General features: G+C 40.7%; 1 non-coding gene across 1 annotated transcript; it reads left to right on the forward strand.

Annotated features, from left to right (window-relative positions):
• Positions 1-14,162: 14,162 nt before the first annotated feature.
• Positions 14,163-14,266, forward strand: LOC132238931 (U6 spliceosomal RNA). Its single transcript, XR_009453902.1, has one exon. It is a non-coding gene; the product is annotated as a U6 spliceosomal RNA (small nuclear RNA).
• Positions 14,267-21,176: the final 6,910 nt, after the last annotated feature.

Raw genomic sequence — 21,176 nt, forward strand, 5'->3', positions numbered from 1 at the left:
CCTCCATCCTGGAAGAAAAGCCACACTTTCAATTACTATATCCTTAAGTTTTCCCGGTCGCAACTGAATTGGTTTCCCAAATCATAGGCTCCTGGACCAGTGACCCAAACTGTCTAAGAGGGTGTGAGGTCCAAGATTTGAGGGAAGAGGCAATTGCCCAACTAGAGGGGGTAGCAATGTGACATTTTTTCCTTGCAGGGGTCATAGAGCAAATTTACACCTATTACCATAAGATATTCATTCCACCTCCATTCACATTTACAGCCATCGCTCTATTTCTGGGACACAGCCTGCTATTCTCTCTAAGATGAGTAATTAAGTGATTCTGGCTACGCACATACCAAAAGTCACTGTACTCAAGTTTTCTCCTCTCTGAGTCCTGATTGCAATGAGTGGCTCATGACGTGCTTCCTAAAATACGTTTACTGACTTCGCTGGTCTTTTACAGGAAGAAGTTATTTTCTGAGATACTGCTTTGTCCTTTTTGTCAGTTAACCTTTCAATAGAATACCCAGAGGCAGACCTCTTCTCACCACCTCCATCCACAATACAAATATCCTGGTTTCCTGCCTGGTACGAGTGTTCAAAAACAAAGGACAGGGATGAAGCACATTCGGGTTTTCAGAAATCCCTTACGTGGGTAGAATTACTTACAACAAAGACAGTTCCTCCAAGGGTTGTATTTCCCAGCATAAGACAATATTCCATAACGCAAAAATGGTGCGTGCGAGCCCATATAAAAAAAATGAAATATTTGCTTGGAAAAAACACAAATTAGCATTAATCATCTACCTCCTGAGTGAAGCATGTCATTCACGAAGAACGTAATGAGGACAAATCTAGGGTGCTGAGAAGTGCCCTTTCACAACTATCTACACAAGAAACGCCTTTGTGCTGTTCTCATGTCCCCCTAACGTTTCCTTATTTCCAAATAATGACCAAAAATTGACCTTGATTGCAGTGTTCAAACTGGATGAATTTAATAAGGCAGCCAACTGAATCAATTTTACAAATAACTATATTTGTATTGTCTACATTGTTTCCAGAAAGAAGCCCAAACTTCCCTTGTATTTCTCAGTTATCTAAACTGCCGCAGTAAAGGCTGGCCTTTGCTAAACGTAAATAGACTCAGATACACAGTGGAGGAATTCTGTTAAACAAAGGCCGTTTATTTTTTAGATTTGAGGCAGCTTCCAGTTAAAAGCTAAAGACCATATCAGCAAAACCAAAGTAATATGGCATTACTTTTCCTCCCAAATGGATCTAATTTATAAATATACTGTATATGACTTTCCTCATAGCTCACAAGCTCTTTAGACAAAACCCATACCACAAATTTTCTCCAAAATAAATGACAACACATGATGATTTATCATATCTCCTCAGGCTACGATGTGTGTGTTTTACATGGTATATGATGTAAAGTATATAAATTGATTGAGCATAATATCTGAGATCCTCAAATAACCTTATCAGGTCACACTGTTATGTATTTTCAAATAGAGTCTTATTTTATTTTTTAATGTAGAAACTTTAAAGTTAAGAATGCCAGATGACAAAGTTAAATATTCATTCAAAGCATACTTTTTCCATGTTTTCACTCCACCCCCAAAGTGCATGCAGAGAGTACCCATTTTGAGAATTACACAGTGCTAAGCACTTAGAGGTTTTCAATAACTCCAGGAAAATATGTCCCTAACCTCACTGAGGTACAGTTTTAAATTGCCACCTTATGTATTAATTCAGCATGTTAAACTCACACAAGAGGATGCCTGATGCCATGCGGAATCTAGAATTTAAAAGTTCTTCATTGACGTTCATAAAATTGCAAACAATACTGAGTCAACAAAGGGGATTTCATGCACTTAATTAAATTGACAGTCAAAAGCTTTCTATATTATGGGGTTGTTATCATATGATTTTTATTTTAAAAGATACTCTCCCAGCAATAAACTCCAGTATTCTTGAGCACTACTTCACCCTTTCCAATAAGTGAAAGCTATAAAGAAATATGAAGGGTCTATTTGTTGCTAAATATTACAGAGACGTTCTATTTAGCAAAAACCCATTATCTTTATGCTTTGTATCCAAGACTGCTTACTTGAATCCTCTCTGAATGGAGAAGTGAACAGCACTTGGCATCTCTTAGTTGATAGTGGGTGCTTAAATAGTATGTATTCATCAGCACCCAATTGTATCAGCTTTTGTCCACTCTCCTCTCCAGGTATAGCTGTCATTAGCCGAAAGTGCAATGTTAAAAATTAAAATGGGGACAGATTGGCTGGCAGGGCAAAGGGGAATCCTACTTCCAATGACATGTATCCTCTGGAAAAAAAAAATGTCTTCATAAGAAAACCAGCCCTTGCATATATGTACATTCAGGAAATTATTCAGTCTTTATTTTGTGGGGCATTTTCTCCCTGCCTTCCAGAGGAGGATGAGAGACTGAAGTTGGCTATGTGATAAGCCATCACAACGGAGAAAGACAAACAGGAGCTTTGGGTATACCTAGTCATTCCCTCAAACAACAACAACAACAAAACAGGAAAGATGCTTGGTGTAATACCAATCTTCTTAAATTTATTACGACTTGTTTTGTGGCCCAACTTATGATCTCCTCTGTAGAATGTGTACTTGAGAAGAATGCGTGTTTCGCCCAAACCATTTTCAATTTAAAATTACAACACTTTGACCCCATGATCTCACTTGGGACATCAGTGATTCTTTCTAAAGCCCTCTTCGTGTATTTAAACAACAGTATGTGGGAAGATGCTCTTCGTTTTTTAAAAGTCAGTTTTCCCAAGAGAAGTACATTAACTTTGGCTTTCTCTTGCCCCCTCAGTGAAGGCTGCTCTCAGGAAAAGTACCCAATCTTCTCTGGAAAGAACTGAATTTTAACCTTAATCATTAACATGCCACTCAATCCAGCTAATGCACGTTCCGAATTGATAATGAGCGCTAAGATGGTTTCTGTATTAACGTAATCCAAAAACACCCAGAAAATGGAGTGATGAAAGAACTGTCCTGTATGAACTCCCCTCTACATCTCTGAGGTCAATTGTATTAAGGAGAGAGGCAAGGGATGAGCTCCCAAGAGCATAACTGCCCTTGTGGACAATAAAAGGCTTTCCTGGCATTAGTTCCATATGCTGAAGATGGCATCTTCTTTTGCTTCCCTAGAACTAGAAATTGGCAGTTAGCACAGGCATTGTAATCACATCTATTTCTAGAAACCACCATTTCATGGCTAGTTTTTAAACACAGAAATAAAAGTGTGCAGCCTTCACTCAGTGTTAACCAGTGGGCTCCAGCCTCCACCGTCTCCACTGTCTGCAAAAGTTCCCTTTGCCCATTTCAAAAAACAATGCTTAAGTTTTCTGGTACAAGAGTGTACACCCCCACACTATTAATGCCCTTAACATTTCTCCAGGTTTAAAATGGCTCTCTACCACAGATACAGCCTCATGAATGCACCCTGATAATTCAACATTTTCAGTATCTTCAAATACTTCCTAACCTCCTCAGTAGAGATTGAGAGTAAATTACATTCCATAGGATTAGGAGCCAGTGAGAATAGCCAAAAAGCAGTAGCTGAATTTTTTGTTTTAGAATTTTAAAACTCTTTACCACTGAGCAAACCATTTCCTAGATTATAAAGAGAAATATATGGCTTCCATAAGAACAATTAAAATGCTAAATACCTGTAGCTCATGTTTCCTATACCATGCCAGCATGGAAATGGGAGTGAAAGGATGGGAGCAGTATCGAGAGTCCCAGAGAATCAAGGAATATAATTATCTTTTCTCTGAGCCCAGAAGTGAAATCCCTGTAACCCATCAACCTACAAATTCCTCCCTTCCTCATCTTTAGAATGTCAGAGGCAGTAAAGATCAGAGCCTAAATGGGATCAAATATTAGAACATTCAAGTCTTGTTTCTTACTTGGGCACTTGACTCAGCCTCTCTAAGACTTAAGTTCCTTATCTGCCAAATGGAAATATTGATTGCTTTGAGGATTAAAAGAAATAGGACATGTAGCCTAAACACAGCACCTAGTGTTTAAATTCTCTGAGTTTCTCCACGCTCTTCTCCTTTCCCTCACTCAAGTTCACCTCTTCCTGTGTTCTCATCAGTGGTTGCATTGCCCCTATTCTTCCTGAGGACCCACATATAGCAAAACGGTGCATCCGGATCTGTGGATCCTGAAGACAAAGCCAATGCAAGGCCTGGGAGGCAAGTCGAAATGTAGGTTTCCTGGGAGTCTCAGAAAGCCTCCTTGCCTCACACCCGTAACAGTTTGGGTCATTGCCTATACTTCTGACCAACTCCTGTGGGCAGAGGACTAAAATTATTGATGGGCTTAGGTCTAAATCACACTTTCGATTCTTGGAGAAATTGGGGATGCTCTACCAAACCACATGGACCAAATAAAGGAAGGAGTAGATCCCCAAATGACTACTGCCAGAAGTGGGTTTAGAGAAGATCCATCCTCCTGTATCGTCCATTTCCCCATGATCACTCCTCTTTAGTGGCTATGTCATGAGTTTGCTAAAGTCTCCCCAAAATCCCATAATGCAAGTAATTACATATATAATCCAACGTGTCTGCTTCCTGGGTACTATCAGGTCTTCTAGCCTCTGGGGAACACATTCCTGTCACAATCAAACTAAATGAACTAAGTTCCCACCCCAAGTTCTTGGGGAAGTCCATAACTCCCCCCAATATTCCACACATTCTCTCATGGGTAGATGGGATCTCTCACTTGGGCCGCTCTCACTTGGGCCATTTTCATCCCTTAGCTTCTCACTTTCTCAGCTTCTGCCGGGGTCCAACCCCAGCAGGTCCAGGGGTCCCCAAAGGTGTGGACGGAGTCGGCGAAGAATGAAGGACACGAAGGCAGCATTCAGTTGATCAGCATGGCGAGGTTCTCTTGCCAGGTTCTGTAGTCAGGTTCTGATCAGGCTCTCTAGTCAGGTTCAGTGTCCAGGTTCCAGTCAGGCTCTCCTGCCAATCTCTGTAGTCAGGTTCAGTCCAGGATCCCTTGCCATGTTCTCCCGCTAGGCTCTGTCTCCAGGCTCCGAGGCCAGTCCCTCTCCAGGATCCTCCGGCATGCTCTCTCCAGCGAAGTTCTTCTGTCTCTAGGCTCCGTGTAGGTTCTGTCTTCTTGATTCTGTTCTATGTTCTGCGTGTTTCTGTCTTGTTACAACTGTATTTATACCAGTTGATTCAATCCTATCAATCTCTATTACAAAGGTTAGGGCGTTTCTTATCTCCATTCCAGGGAGAAAAGATTGTGTAGTTTAAGCATGATTGTTCGTAGTTAAAGGGATTAATTACCCGCCTGGCACTTAGTTGAGGGGTTTTATTCCCTCCCTAACTTCAGGGGAAAATCCCTATCTGGGGAAAACAACCTTTCTCAGAGACCTTGGTTAAAACACATAGTGCCAAGAAGGTGAGCAAACATATTAAGAACAGTATGCCATATATGCCAGGTCCCTTGAAACAGCAAGCATGGACCGGCTCCCGGCAAGCTTCTATCTTCTCACCATATCAACTGGACTATCCTCTTTTACTCCACAAAATAGAATGCAGTTTGTCAATTTTATTAAAACTTTAGGTGGAATGGGAAAGGATCGCAGAAAAAGGTAGATCGGGAAATAATTTAAAACTGGGTTTAAAAATTTCTATTCTCAGAAGTTTCTTGGCTATGTGCCAAATTTATTTCCCCCCATCCCCCACCCACCCCCCGAACTTGATCTCCTGCCAGGCAGCCACCTCTCCAGCTATCTCCTCTGCTCCACATTTTAGGAGTAACATCCTACCTCACCAACCCATCAGAGAAAAATCTTAAGTATTCACTAGTGCTGCATGCAGAACACTTTAGCTCCACATCCCCACTCAAAGGAGTGTGTCTCTCATTCATTTGATAATATAAATTCGGTGTAGTGTAATGACAACATCTCCAATATTTAATTTCCGTATGCTGAATTTAATTCCTTGGCTCTAATATTTAAACTAAACAAAGAAATAAAGACATATTAAACCACATCTTACGGGCTTTTTGCAATTTCAAATTTTAAAATTAAAAGAAGGATACAAACAGCTGGTACTTGGCCCCATGATTCTGCAGCCCCAGAAGTAGTCTGTGGAGGGAGGGGAAGGTGGGGAAAATGGGAGAGAGGCATAATACTACCGACTATAAAAACACAGTTACAAAAAAAAGAAGTAGTTCGTGGGTTTCCCCTATTGCTTTAATATATAAATTGTGTTTGACAGTAAGGACTAATTCTCCATGTCAACGCTTCCCCAACTTAAAGTGTTTGTGTATACCTGTTGGAAATTCTGTCCCTATGAACCCCGTAGCCATTGTTCCATTCCTCATCTTCTGAACTACAAAGTATTACCATCATGTCCAAGAAAGCTAGCATACGCCTTAAAAGCACACCTAGTCCAGTGTTCTGCTTCCACAGGTGAGCTGTTAAGTGTTATATAGTACCACCGTTGACATATGTATTAACTGAGATTCCGACATACAGTGGCTTATACTGTTGCAGGAGAGAGACCAGAACTTTATCTCCTGATTCCTGGCACTGGGCTTGGATCTGTAGACTTGGTAGATTCCAGCAAGCATCCCGGTAGATGCAAACAGCGTCTCAGTGTTACTGCTCCCCTCCCAGGTTTCGGTGGTCCTTCATTATTCACAGACATGTTTCCACCCAGCACTCTCTCCACTGGACTCCCTGAAAGTCACAGTCCCCTTTCCTTGGTTTCTGCTCCCTTAGGCTTTGCTAAGCCTGGCATCGTGAGCTTTAAAATAAATTTCAAGCCACTTTCCAGATGTCTTTCCTGGAATCTGGAAGCTACTAAGAAAAATAGTCAATGCCTGGTGCAGGGTAAGCTTGACTGGCTATCCCCCCAAATCCTATGTTGTTGATCAATACATGGCTTCATACCTAAGGGTCTCTCGAGAGTCTAGCAAATGCATTTAGGGGGAAGGGTGGTGCTCTTTACACTGATGTTAGGTTTGTGTTTAATAGTTTGTATATAATGGTTCTTGTATTTAAGAACCATTGTATTTGACTGTTATCCTTTTTAAAAAATTTATTTTATTGAGAATATTATAGATGTCCCCCATTCCCCCCGCCTTGGTCCACTTCCACCCATCTCCCACCCCACCCCAGGCCTTCACCTAATGTCTGTGTCCATGGGTGATGCATATCCTAAATAATAAAAGCATAATATACTAAGTGTCCAACCAATCGGTTGACTCTTTGGTCAACTGCTCGACCAGTTGCTCTGACACACACTGACCACCAAGGGGCAGACACTCCCACTGGTACATTAGCTTGCTGCTGTAGTCTGGCTGATTAGGACTGGGTGAGAGGGCCAGACACACCTTGGAGCCCTCCCATGGTCCTTCCCCAGCTGGCCGGTCCCCATCGGCCCCAATTGGGACTGGGCAAGACGGCCCTTATCGGCCCCGATTGCCAGCCAGGCCGAGGGACTCCACCCATGCACGAACTTGTGCACCGGGCCTCTAGTATGCTTATAAGTTCTTTGGTTAATCTCCTCTCATCCTTCCCCCCACCTCCCTTCTGTTTTGAGATCTGTCAGTCTGTTCCATGCTTCTATGTGTCTGGATCTATTTTGTTCATCAGGTTATTTTGTTCATTCGATTGCACATATGAGTGAGATCATGTGATACTTGTCTTTCTCTGGCTGGCTTATTTTGCTTAGCATAATACTCTCCAGGTCCCTCCATGTTGTCTCAAAGGGTAAGAGGTCCTTCATTTTTACTGCTGCATAGTATTCCATGGTGTAAATGTACCACATCTTTTTTATCCCCTCATCTACTGATGAGCACTTGGGCTGTTTCCTGATCTTAGCTATTATAAATAAAAATTAGAGGTCTGGGCAGAGAATGGACGGAGGAGAAAGAGAATAAAGCGGAACTGCTCTGAGGCTACTGCTATCAGGTGAGAGGTGATGGCTACAGTAGGGATGGGCGGATTCAGATGTGTTTTGGAGACAGAGCTGGCAGACTTGCTTGCAGTGGATGTGAGGGTGGGGAGGAGAGAAAGGTGGCAATCAAAAACGCCCGTTGGGCTTGGCTTGAGAAACTAGATTGGTGCTTATTAATTGGATTCAGAATACTTGGAGAGGTGCAAATTTGGAGGAGAAAACCAAGTGCTCTTTTATGGCACTTTTATTTGACAACATGCACTGAAGAAGAGACATTTGTATTTTTCTAACTTGGAAATACTTAAAAAGTCGTATTTTAGTCTCTTGAAATGTTAGCATTTGGTGAAGCTTGTCCTCCTGACTGACCAAAGAGACAATGCCGCCCTCCCTTCACTTACTGACTTATATGTCCCATTTGCACCTGTCCGACACTGTCTGCAGTCCACTTTCCCCTAGAGCAGCGCTTCTCAACCTGTGGGCCGCGACCCCTTTGGCGGGCGAACGACCCTTTCACAGGGGTCGCCTAAGACCATCCTGCATATCAGATATTTACATTACGATTCACAACAGTAGCAACATGACAGTTATGAAGTAGCCACGAAAATAATTTTATGGCTGGGTCACAACATGAGGAACTGTATTTAAAGGGCCAGAAGGTTGGGAACCGCTGCCCTAGAGCTTGCTACTGAAAGTGTTAGGAAGCGTCAGCTCAAGAGAAACTAAGACTCATACCTGCTTCCGTGACATGGTACCAAACCCACAGCATGACTTAAAGTGACAGGAGAAAATAAATGTGCTGGTGCTCAGGACGGCAGCAGCCAAACATGTACCACACAGGGGCTAACAAATCCAGAAGAGCGTACGGTGTGCGCAATATTTTATACCATTTCTTAAACATCAAATAGCTCTCGTGCCAAATGAGACACTTTCCTTCTATTTTAAGTCTTTGCAGAGAGTACAATCAGTTCTGCTCCTGTTTGGAAGATGGGAGTTTGCTCTGATACAGCAGGGACCAGCTGAGCACAAGGCAAATGTGATGTTTGTGCAGGCACCGTCTCATACACGAGCAGCAGTAGATGGATGCAGAACGCTGCACCCAATTGATCTAAACTACGCAGGAATACATGACACACACACACACACACACACACACACACACACACACACACATGCCTCAGACAGCTGCACCTCAGTTCACCAGCCTGTTCTGAGCCGCGCCCACACACCTCTGGGATGAAAACTTCCCACCTGGTGTCAGAGAACTTCCTGCCACACTTGACAACTATTCAGGAGCTGCGACCCCCCCAGTGCCCATGAGTGAACTTCAGGTGTGTGGGGAGGTGAAGAGCCGTATTTACTGTAATAGATGTGTCCTAACAATTCCATATATGCAAAACAGTGCTCCCACTTTCATTAGGTCCCTATGTTGTGTGTCACTGCAAAGTGTCTGAGTGCCTGACCCCCCTGAGTGCTTCATTCCATAAGCTCTGGAACGCAGAGCAGAACTGGCTGCCTTTGGAGTTCAAAAGTCTAGAGCAGGGGTGGGCAAACTTTTTGACTCGAGGGCTACAATGGGTTCTTAAACTGGACTGGAGGGCTGGAACAAAAGCATGGATGGAGTGTTTGTGTGAACTAATATAAATTCAAAGTAAACATCATTACATAAAAGGGTACTGTCTTTTTTTTTTAGTTTTATTCATTTCAAACGGGCCGGATCCGGCCCGCAGGCCGTAGTTTGCCCACGGTTCGTCTAGAGTCATCAGGGTGATTGGAGAAATCTAATCATATAGTGTCTCTGAATCACAAAACAGATTTAATGGCAATGCTTAGAATGAGAAAGTTTAATTTTTCACTCTAATTGTTTTAGCATTTTTTAAATTTCATATTTACAAAAGGAAAAGGAAGTAATGAAGAGTTCTTTTTAGTTTTAAAAGAAATAGTCCATTTTGTGAAGTGTGTATGTGCATTTGCGTATTGGGGATGAAGTTATAAATGTAACCTAAATTCATCCTGACAAAAAGTGCTAATGTTTCTTAATTGTTGGATACTTACAGTGAAGTGAAAACAGAAAGGAAGGGGAGAGGAGGGAAGGGGAGGAAAAGGGAAGGGAGGGCAGAGAAGGTGAGGAGAAGGGAGGGGAAGGGACGACAAGGGGAAGTGGAGAAAGTGTACTCTCTTCACTGCCTAATGAGAAAAATCATGCTTGAAAAAAAAAAATGGTAGAGTAGAAAAGTCTTAGTATTCACCAAAATACTATGAAGTTCTTCTAAGCTAGACATACATGTGGCATCTTTTATGAAAAAAGTAGAAGAGAAGAAAATATCAACACCAAGAGGTTTGAAACCGTCCATTCTGAAGCCCTGGAGTTCCGGCGTCCCTCCAGCTGACCCACCAGCTCAGTGTGGGGCGTGTACCAGGGAGTCCTGTCCACTAGGGGCTAGACTTCCCCAATACACTGCTTTTAACTATTGCACGTCAGGTCCTATTTTGCCTACGGATAAAAAGTGTGTTGTTAACCCGGAAATGTATTTCTGATCATAAGAGAGATAATGTTTAAATATCTACCTCAGATCAGTTTAATAGTTTGAAATAAATTGACTCAAAACTGTATATTCACAAAGAGAATGCTATTTCAGGAAGTTTATATTATGATATTAAAATAGTTTTATCATTGAAACATTTGCTGTTTTCCCCTTTTCACCTCCCATGTTATGAAGGATAAAGGCTTTCTCATGCACTAATGATGCTTCGTTAACATCAAACAATCGCGTAGTCTCAGTGAGCCACTGCTATAGAAATGCATTAGGTGTATGATCTTTCTGATGTACTGCTGGATCCGATTTGCTAAGATTTTGTTGAGGATTTTGGCATCTATGTTCATGAGGGATATTGGCCTGTAATTCTCTTTCATTGTGTTGTCTTTACCTGGTTTTGGTATTAGGGTGATGCTGGCTTCATAGAATGAGCTTGGAAGTGTTCCTTCCTCTTGAATTTTTTGTAGTAGTCTGAGGAGGATAGGTTTTAGTTCTTCCTTGAATGTTTGGTAAAACTCCCCTGTGAAGCCGTCTGGTCCTGGGCTTTTGTTTGATGGAAGCTTTTTGATGACTGCTTCAATTTCTTCCATAGTTATTGGCCTGTTGAGATTTTTAGATTCTTCCTGATTGAGATTTGGAATGTTGTATTTTTCTAGGAATTTGTCCATTTCCTCCAGGTTGTCTAGTTTGTTGGAGTAGAGCTGTCCATAGTATTTTTTAACAATCATTTGTATTTCTGTGGGGTCTGTTGTTATTTCGCCTCTATCGTTTCTGATTTTATTTATTTGGGTCCTCTCTCTCTGCTTCTTGGTGAGCCTGGCTAGAGGTTTGTCAATCTTGTTTATCCTTTCAAAGAACCAGCTCTTGGTTTCATTGATTTTCTGTATTGTTTTTTTGGTCTCTATGTCATTTATTTCTGCTCTAATCTTTATTATCTCCTTCCTTCTGCTCACTCTGGGGTTTTCTTGTTGCTCTCTTTCTAATTCTCTGAGAAAGGATATATGCACCCCTATGTTCATAGCAGCACAATTCACCATAGCTAAGATCTGGAAACAGCCTAAGTGCCCATCAGTAGATGAATGGATTAGAAAACTGTGGTACATCTACACGATGGAATACTATGCTGCTGTAAAAAGGAAGGAACTCTTACCATTTGCAACGTCATGGATGGAACTGGAGAGCATTATGCTAAGTGAAATAAGCCAGTCAATAAAGGAAAAATACCACATGATCTCACTCATTCATGGACAATAGAGACCATTATAAACTTTTGAACAATAATAGATACAGAGGCAGAGCTGCCTCAAACAGATTGTCAAACTGCAGCGGGAAGGCAGGGGAGGGTTGGGGGTCAGGAGGTAGGGGGGTAAGAGATCAACTAAAGGACTTGTATGCATGCATTTAAGCATAACCAATGGACATAAGACACTGGGGGATAGGGGAGGCTAGGGGACTGTCTAGGGCAGGGGGATAAAATGGATACATATGTAATACCCTTTGTAATACTTTAAGCAATAAAAAAATAAAATAATTAAAAAAAAGAAATAAAAAAAAGAAATGCATTAGGAACAGAACAAAGCTATCGGTGTTTTTAAAGTATTTTTTTAATTCACCCAGTTATCAATGATTTTTTTCAGTTATTTCTGAATAATGGGATCTGGGAACAGCTTATGTTTTCTGGTGTGTTTTTTTTGTTCAGTTTTCTATATAAAGGATGTGAGCTTTTATAGTCACAGAGAAAGGTTAATTTTTACATTTAAGTTTCATTTATTAAAATCCCATCAATCCTGCTTTAGCCATACAAAGATGAAGAAGGCAAGAATCCTCTCTCAAGCTCATTGGAGAGACAGGTCAATAAACCAGGCCTTCCCAACACAAGGACCATCCCTTTGGTATAGAACAGGTGTGCACCGGGCAGCAGTATCATGCAAACATGCAACAATGGAGACCCATGGCTTTGGAGCCAGAGGAAGCATGGTCCAATATGGGCTCTGCTGGGTGACCTCGGGACATTGGTAGCCGCCCTACATTGCTCCACAGTTAGTCACAGGATCGGGTGAAATAATGTATGTACAGCTTTGACACAGTGCCTGCTCATGCTAAGTCAGTGATGGTAAAACTATGACACACGTGTCAGAGGTGACACACGAACTCATTTTTTTTGGTTGATTTTTCTTTGTTAAATGGCATTTAAATACATAAAATAAATATCAAAAATATACGTCTTTGTTTTACTATGGTTGCAAATATCAACAAATTTCTATATGTGACACGGCACCAGAGTTAAGTTAGGGTTTTTCAAAGTGCTGATAGGCCGAGCTCAAAAGGTTCGCCGTCACTGTCCTAAGCGTTCAAAAATAGCACGTTTTTAAAATAGAGCGTAGAGAAGCATGGGGCAGGGCAGTGAGAACACACCTGGTGACCCAAGGATGACTGCAGGGAAAGCAGGTTCCCTGAGTGCCAGGGGTCACCCACGCCGGCTCACTGCCTTGGGACGCTGCAGGCCTATGGGGGGGGGCGGCATATACCCATCTGAGAGAAGCCTGCTGCCTTGGGGCAGAGAGTCTATTTTGAAGCTCCACAACCAACAAGATCAGACAACTCTCTCAGGAGGAATGCGCTGGCCAAGTTCTGCCCCAGGAAGTTCTCAGAGGCAGGCCTTAGGAAAGGCCCTCCTTCCTCGGAACCTAACTTTGCAATGTTCCCACTGGAGTCCAGTGGGAGTTTTACGGGACTCGAGGATAGAATTAGGTCCTGTGTATTTTTAAAGGGTCATTCAAGAAGGCTGAGTCTAAATGATTTACAGATGGCAGAGCGAGGCCTGATGCACTTGTCCAGAACGGACCTTTTATGTTTTCCAGAAGCACGTGTTTACGGAAAGAACACTCCACCATACTACCAATGGGGGGAGGTCCTGCGGGCTTACATTGGACAACTGGGTGCACCTCGCTGCTGAACACAGTTCTAAAAGTCAGTAAGAGCATTTTCCATGCTACCCGCTTTCAACCTCCCCTCAAAAGTTTGCCCTGCAGAACACCAACATGTTTCTGCGTGAAAATAGCATTTTAGGTGAGAATAGGCCTGGGCCAGCACATGCATATGAAGAACCTCCCCGTTCGCTTTTGTCTCCACTGCACCGCCGTGGTGGCAGGCAAGGTGAGGACAACTGATTTGGCCAGGCCTTCTGGTCAGTAATTTCTGAACTGATTTTTACTTCTTAGAGCAGTGGTCAGCAAACTCATTAGTCAACAGAGCCAAATATCAACAGTACAACGATTGAAATTTCTTTTGAGAGCCAAATTTTTTAAACTTAAACTATATAGGGAGGTACATTGTTATTAACTTAATTAGGGTACTCCTAAGGCTTAGGAAGAGCCACACTCAAGGGGCCAAAGAGCCGCAGTTTGCTGACCATGGTCTTAGAGAATGGAACTCCTTTCAAAATTCCTTCAAAACACAACTCACTTTTCCAAAGAGGAAAAGGGATTTCAGGAACTTCTATGCTCTTTTCAACATCAAATAACTCTTTTAAAAAACAAAATTTGAGGAGTTTAATGAAATAAGTTAGAAATATTAAAATCCATTCAAAATGGAGGTGAAAAATTAAGGTAAAGGTGGTTTGTCACAATATATATCGGGTTTAATGAATTCAAAAAGTTTGGGGAGGGTGTTCACTCGGGCGGCACACACACTAAAATTGGAATGATTTGAAGATTAGCATGGCCCCTGCCCAAGGCTGACCCACAGATTCATGAAGTGCTTCATACTTCATGTTTTTAAAAACATGTTAATAGTTTCAAGAATGCTATTTACATCCTACTTGAGAAGAGTTTTGCTTCCCCCTCCTGCCCCTGCCTCACCCCCAGGAAATGAATGTGAAATCCATTCTGTAATGCATTTAGAAAAGTGCCCAGAAACACAAGTGATTGTTATATAGTTGTTCATAAAAATAAAAATAAAAAGTTTAGGGTTAAAGATTGAAATTGTGAACTCAATTAATCATCCCCATAATAGCCATACTTTAGGACTTCCTTATCTTCTTACATATTAAGTGGTTTTCAAGTACTCTTTTATCATGTAGATTTTAAAAAACATTTTGTTCCATAGCTGGTCCCCAGAAAATAAGAAATAACCCCCATTTCTTTCTTGGGAGACAATAGACATAGTAGCTGTGCAATAAGGCAACACTTAAAGTTACCTTGTGTATACAGAGTGATTTTGGCATGTAACCTAAATTCTGTTTTCTGTTATGAATTGTAGAAGTCTACACATTTAAAAAAAAAAACACAATAAGAACAAATGGGCAAAAAAAGAATAAATGGGGAACTTGAATTGTAAAATAATACCCACACTTTGGGGAAACTTTTGGCAGTTTCTTATAAAGTTAAATATACTCCCTTTTTTTCTCACCCAGCAATTCCACCTCTAGATATTTACCAAAAATAAAAATAAAAACATATATCCACAAAAACATTTTCACAAGAATGTTACAGAAGCTTTACTCACCAGGGGCAAAAACTGCAAACTCAAATTTCTTCAAGAGGAAAATGGGCAAATTTTAGTACATTCATGCAGCAGAATACTACTCAGCAATAAAAAATATTTATATGCACAACATGAATAAAGCTAAGAGACATTATGCTGTGCAAAAAAATAAAAGCTAAACACAGAGGGGCACACAATTCCACTTAACTATTTAAATATTAGGCAAAACAAAATCATCAGTTTCAGAAGTCAGAGGAATGATTGCAGCTGGGTGACGGAGAGGATTAACTGGGAAGGACAGGAGGGTATTGCTGGGGTGATGACAGTGTGCTTAGGGGTGGAGGTTACACAGCTGGCTACCTGCATTTGTCAAAAGTCATCAAACCGTACCCTAGAGTCTGTGCACTTCACTGTAGATTATTTCTATCTCAAAAAAGAATAAATGTGTAAATATATCTTTTCAAATATACATTTTTATTGAATTTAGAGAGGAAGGGCGAGGGAGAGAGAGATAGAAACATCAAAGATGAGAATCATTAATTGGCTGCTTCTTGCACGCCCCCTACTGGGGATTGAGCCCACAACCCAGGCATGCGCTCTTGACTTGAATTGAACCTGGGATCCTTCAGTCCACAGGCCAACACTCTATCCACTGAGCCAAACAGCTAGGGCGAATAAATGTATATATTTTTAAAGATTTTTTTACATATGTCATGCACATAAACCAAAGGAAGTCTGGCTTCTTTTATACGCCTTCCCATATCGCGACCTATGAACTTGAGTGGTTTTGGAAACTCAGTGAATATATTTAATTTTGCCAGTGTGCCTCATTTTTCTAACTGGCCTATTTTCCAGAAGGCACGAGCTTGTCGTTTCTTTATTTAAATTGTTGGTAATACAGCACATGAATCGCCATTCAACACAGCAATGCCACCAGAGCCTCGTCTAGAAGGAACAGGTGGGACCACTTCCATTTTTTTCCTTCTGACTTTGAGAATAAATCTCCCCCAAATGACACCTTTCCCTTTCAAACACTTTAGTTGTATATTTTATAACTTTTACATATGTCATTTTTACATGACAGTCACAGCTCCCACCTGGAGTTTTGCAACACTGTCCGCATGTTACCTTTTTTTTTTTTTAGAATATGCATGTTTTATTCTGAATAATTTTGCATAATAAAAATGAAAGTACAAAATAATTAACACCAAATATTTTAACAAGCTGAAATGAATCATGAAAGAAAAAAAAAAAGCAGAAATGTAATTGATGGGCAGTCTCCAAAAGTCATAAAAGTTCAAAAACATTCTCCCAGTTTCACTAATAGAAAGACACGAAGGTCAAAATCTAAATCCCAATACCAAATGTTTAACAATTCACTGTCTATTCCCTTCCTGTGGTCGGCAAACTGCGGCTCGCGAGCCACATGCGGCTCTTTGGCCCCTTGAGTGTGGCTCTTCCTAAGCCTTAGGAGTACCCTAATTAAGTTAATAACAATGTACCTACCTATGTAGTTTAAGTTTAAAAAATTTGGCTCTCAAAAGAAATTTCAATCATTGTACTGTTGATATTTGGCTCTGTTGACTAATGAGTTTGCCGACCACTGCCTTAGGCCATTAATATTGATGTTGGTGGTAGCCAGATTCAACAAGTGAAGTTTAAAAAATCATGCAAATAGTTTAATCATCACAGAGATTATAACTAACCAGCTGAGAAACTTCAAGAACCTTGAACTTTCTATTAGACATTTCAAAAAGAACAGACCTTTCTTATTGCTTTGCATACTCATTCACTCATTCATTTGTTCATTTGATCCACAAGTATTTATTGGTGTACACTTACTATGACCAGAAGGATGCCAAGAATGCACAATGGGGAAAGCACAGTCTTCAACAAATGGTGCTGGGAAAAACTGAATACCACATGAAAAAGAATGAAATTTAACCCTTATCTTCTACCATATTCAAAAATCAACTCAAAATAGGTTAAAGACTTAAGCATAAGACCAAAACTCTAAAACTCCTAGAAGAAAATATACAGGAACAGTCCCATGACATTCGCCTTGGAAATGATTTCTTGGATGTGACACCAAAAGCAACAGGCAACAAGAACAAAACTTAATAAGTGAGACTGCATTAAACTAAAAAGCTTCTGCACAGCAGAGGAGATAATCAACAGAGTATATCTCATTTTAAATGTTGTTTCTACAAAAATTTTTTAAATGAGATGCTAATTACACTATTGAATTTTAAGATACATGATGCTTTGACGTATATTATTTGGACATGTACAGCAGCATCAAATAATTATTTTGTGAAAAAAACCCTGTAATTTAAGACCTAGGGTCTGAGATAAGAATGTGTCACTACTTATTGCTAATAATATAGGAGTACTTCTTTGCACTATGAATTCCTGTTAGAATTTGAGACTCAGCACTGATTCAAAACAATATGTTCATTTCAGTGTTACTTACAATAGTAAGATGTGGAAGCAGCCCAAGTGCCTATCAGTAGATGAGTGGATAAAAAACAACAACAACAAAAAATCCATGGTACATTTACATAAAGGAATGCTACTCGGCTGTAAAAAAGGAAATTTTACCTTTTGCAACAGCATAGATGGACCTGGAGAGTATTATTCTAAGTGAAATAAACCAGTCAGAGAAAGACAACTATCATATAATTTCACTTATATGTGGAATCTAGTGAACAAAATAAACTGATGAACAAAATAGAAACAGACTCATGGATCTAGAGAATGGACTGACAGCTGTCAGAGGAAAGGGAGTTCAGGGGTCCAGGGGGAAGGTGAAGGGATTACACAGTACAAACTGACAGTTGCAGAATAGCCACCAAGATGTGGTGTGCAGCGTGGGAATACAGTCAATAATGTCAAGATGACTGGGTGTGGGGTCAGGCAGGTGCTTGGGGAAGCAGGGGACCAGTCTGTAAAGTCAGAAACTGGTGCAGAATGGCATTCAATATCAGCTGACTTTGAGAAATAAAAAAACACTCAAATAAATAAATACATAAATAATAAAATAAAACAAAACCAAGTAAGCACAAATAATTCAGAAAGGTAAAACTGTACTGAAAATTACAGTTACATTAATGTTAGCCATAATTTTCTATGAATGGCAAGACTGTTATTTTCGTCTTTGAGTTTTTCTGAATTCTCCAAAATCCCCATAAGGGGTGGGTGGATATTGCTTTTGTAATAAAATAGAGAAAATATCTTATAAAATAACAAAATCAATGAGAACAAAAGGGCGGAAAGGCGTTGAATTGCTAAGTATGACAACAAGTCAACATGAGACCGATGGGACACAGCATTTACTCTTCATGAACGCTGACAGCGCCCACCCATCGCTGCGCACACAGCTGTCAGCGAACTTCCATGAGGCCTCTCCAAAGGCAAACGCGGTTGGTCAGCAAGCTCTCTGCAAACAGTCATCAGCTTCAACGCTGGATGTTTACACAACGCGCATCAAGTTCATCTCCACCAGGCACAGATTCTAAGCACAATGTTTATCGGAAACACCACATTGTGGATCAACAATTCTTAAAGGATATTTTAATCAAACTGACAAAGAATGATTGAAAAAAGCCAAAAAGTGTGTGGAAGGAATGGAGACGTCTGTGGTCAAAAGACTACATTTTGCTCAACTGCTAACTTTGTATCACTTCCAATGGAATAATGCGATAAAGACAAAAACTTTTGAGGACACATATTTAATACCTTAATCAACAAAGAAATTAAGAAAAAAAGACAAACTTTTTATTCTAATGGGGAGAAAAAAAGGAAAAAGACTCTGGTAACTACTATAAGGCTGGCTGGCTGAACATTGTATAAGAATATACTTTGCTTTATAGGTCTTTTGTGCAGAACCATTATAATATACTCTGTGACAATTGAGCATTAATGAACCTAAATTTGGGGGTTGGGTCTTTTATATCAACAGCAAAACAACAACAATAAAACAAGTCATTAAAAAAAACCTTCCCAAGAATTGATCCTGTTCCAGACCTACTCAATTATAGGACTCTTAAGAGCTGAGAATGTTTTCAGAAAAAAACAAAACAAACTATTCTACTTCACCCCCAAATTATAGAGCGTCTGAAAAGAGAATTACCAACAACCGGGGGAAATGAATAGAATGCACTTGAATGCTAGTGGAGCATTCAAAACATAAGTTACATGGTTCTGTTAAGCTGGGTGTGTGGACTCAGATGTGAACCGGGACTTGAATCAGAGGGTGGAAGTCAGCTAGACCATGAAAAGGGCACTCTCCTCTTCCAATGAAGGTTGGGTAAATCTCAGGGAGCTCGCCCTTCAGGCTTAGTAGGCCTAAGAAATAAAACAAAGGTCAGATGCTTATCTGAGTCTTCTGTAGACCAGCTGAGTTTGCAAAACTGAGCATGAGCATCTGCCAAAAACATCAGCTTTCTTGGGGTATTGCTGGTTCCTCCACCTCTTGTCCAGGCAGAACTACCCAAATCTGAGCGTATCCCTTGTAGCAAAGCGAAGCAGGTGACTAAGTTCCGGCCAGTGGCAGATTGGCAGACCTTGCTCTGCAGGCTCGGAACTCTCCTTACCAAGGCTACGGAGCAAACCTTGGGTTCCAGAATGTAGACAGGGCTATCTTGGACTCTGGGGATAAAAACCTTTCCCTAGGAATAAACAGAGACAAACTGGAAAAACGCTGGCTCCCTGAGGATTTATAAAGCAGATCCACCTGGTAAAACTTCCAGACTTTTCTATGGATAGAAAAACACTTCCGCCCAACTGGCATGGTTCAGTGGTTGAGCGTTGATCTATGAACCAGGAGGTCATGGTTCAATTCCTGGCCAGGGCACATGCCCAAGTTGCAGGCTCCATCCCCAGTGGGGGGAGAGGGCTTCTCTCTCATCATTGATGTTTCTATCTCTCTCCTCCCTTCTCTCTGAAATCAATAAAAAATATATTTTAAAGAAAAACAACACTTCACCACCCTCCATGCTGTTTTTGGAACTTGCTAATCATGCTCCTGCCTCGGAGCTATTGTGCTTGCCCTGCCCTATGCCTGGGTCTCCTTCCCCAATATATCCTAATGACTCGGTCCTTCATTCATATGTTGTTACTCACACGTTCCTTCTCAGGGAGGTTACCTGGTCACCCCACATAAATCACAAATTCATTTTCATTATTTCCTCTCCTCCTCCCCTGCTTTATTTCTGTTTCAGAACTCACTAACCTGCCACATGTTTTTCTGTCTCTTGTTTTCTGTCTGTCTCTCCTATTAAAAGAGATGGCTCAGCAATGGCAAAAAAACATGATCTGTTTTGTCTATTCATATCCCCAACACCCAAATCAATGGCTCACACATTCCATTAAATGCTTACTGAGTAGATGAAACCAAAGTCAGAAGTAGAGAGAAATCAAAATGAAAGTGATTGTATGCTAGGAAGTTTTAACTTCATCACAGGAGCTATTCTGATTCATATTACACTAATGCTTTTGAACATTTAATCTGTTCCAAGTGTCAACATGTTATCTTCCTATGTAATGTATCATGTAACCCCGCCAAAATCCTGCCTCAGTAGGTATTACTGTGCCATTTTGACAGATGAGGAACCTGAGGTGTAAAAGAACATTCTGAGCAAGTTGCTGAAGCAAGTTAAGGTAAGGATTTTCAGAGAGGACAGAGACCAAACTGGGTCCTCTCTACTTTGTGGAAAGTGATGATGCAGGTGAGAGAGGGGCATCGTCACCAGTGTCTAAATAATAACTAAAGAATGAGGCTTGAGCAGTTGCCTTGGAAGGGCCCTCTCCCTCAATACTCAGGCTAAACGAGCAAGCTGACTAAAGAAAGAACACACAATACAACAAAGAAACAGAATTTCCGGAGGATGAGGCCCAGAAATCAGGAATTTAAAAAGATTCCCAGGTGATTCTCATGTGCAGCCAAGGTTGAGAACCACTGCATTAGATTCCCAGACATAAATGTCAGTGACAAGAATGGAGAAGGGGTATGGATACAGAAGGAGGAGAACACACGCATTTTTAGAAAAGATATGATGAGTAAAAAGATTTTATAAACTCAATAAGAAGAAAGAAAGAAAGAAAGAAAGAAAGAAAAAAAGAAAGAAAGAAAGAAAGAAAGAAAGAAAGAAAGAAAGAAAGAAAGAAAGAAAGAAAGAAAGGAAGGAAGGAAGAA

The sequence above is a fragment of the Myotis daubentonii genome, chromosome 7 (assembly GCF_963259705.1).
Source record: "Myotis daubentonii chromosome 7, mMyoDau2.1, whole genome shotgun sequence".
Taxonomy (NCBI): Eukaryota; Metazoa; Chordata; class Mammalia; order Chiroptera; family Vespertilionidae; genus Myotis; species Myotis daubentonii.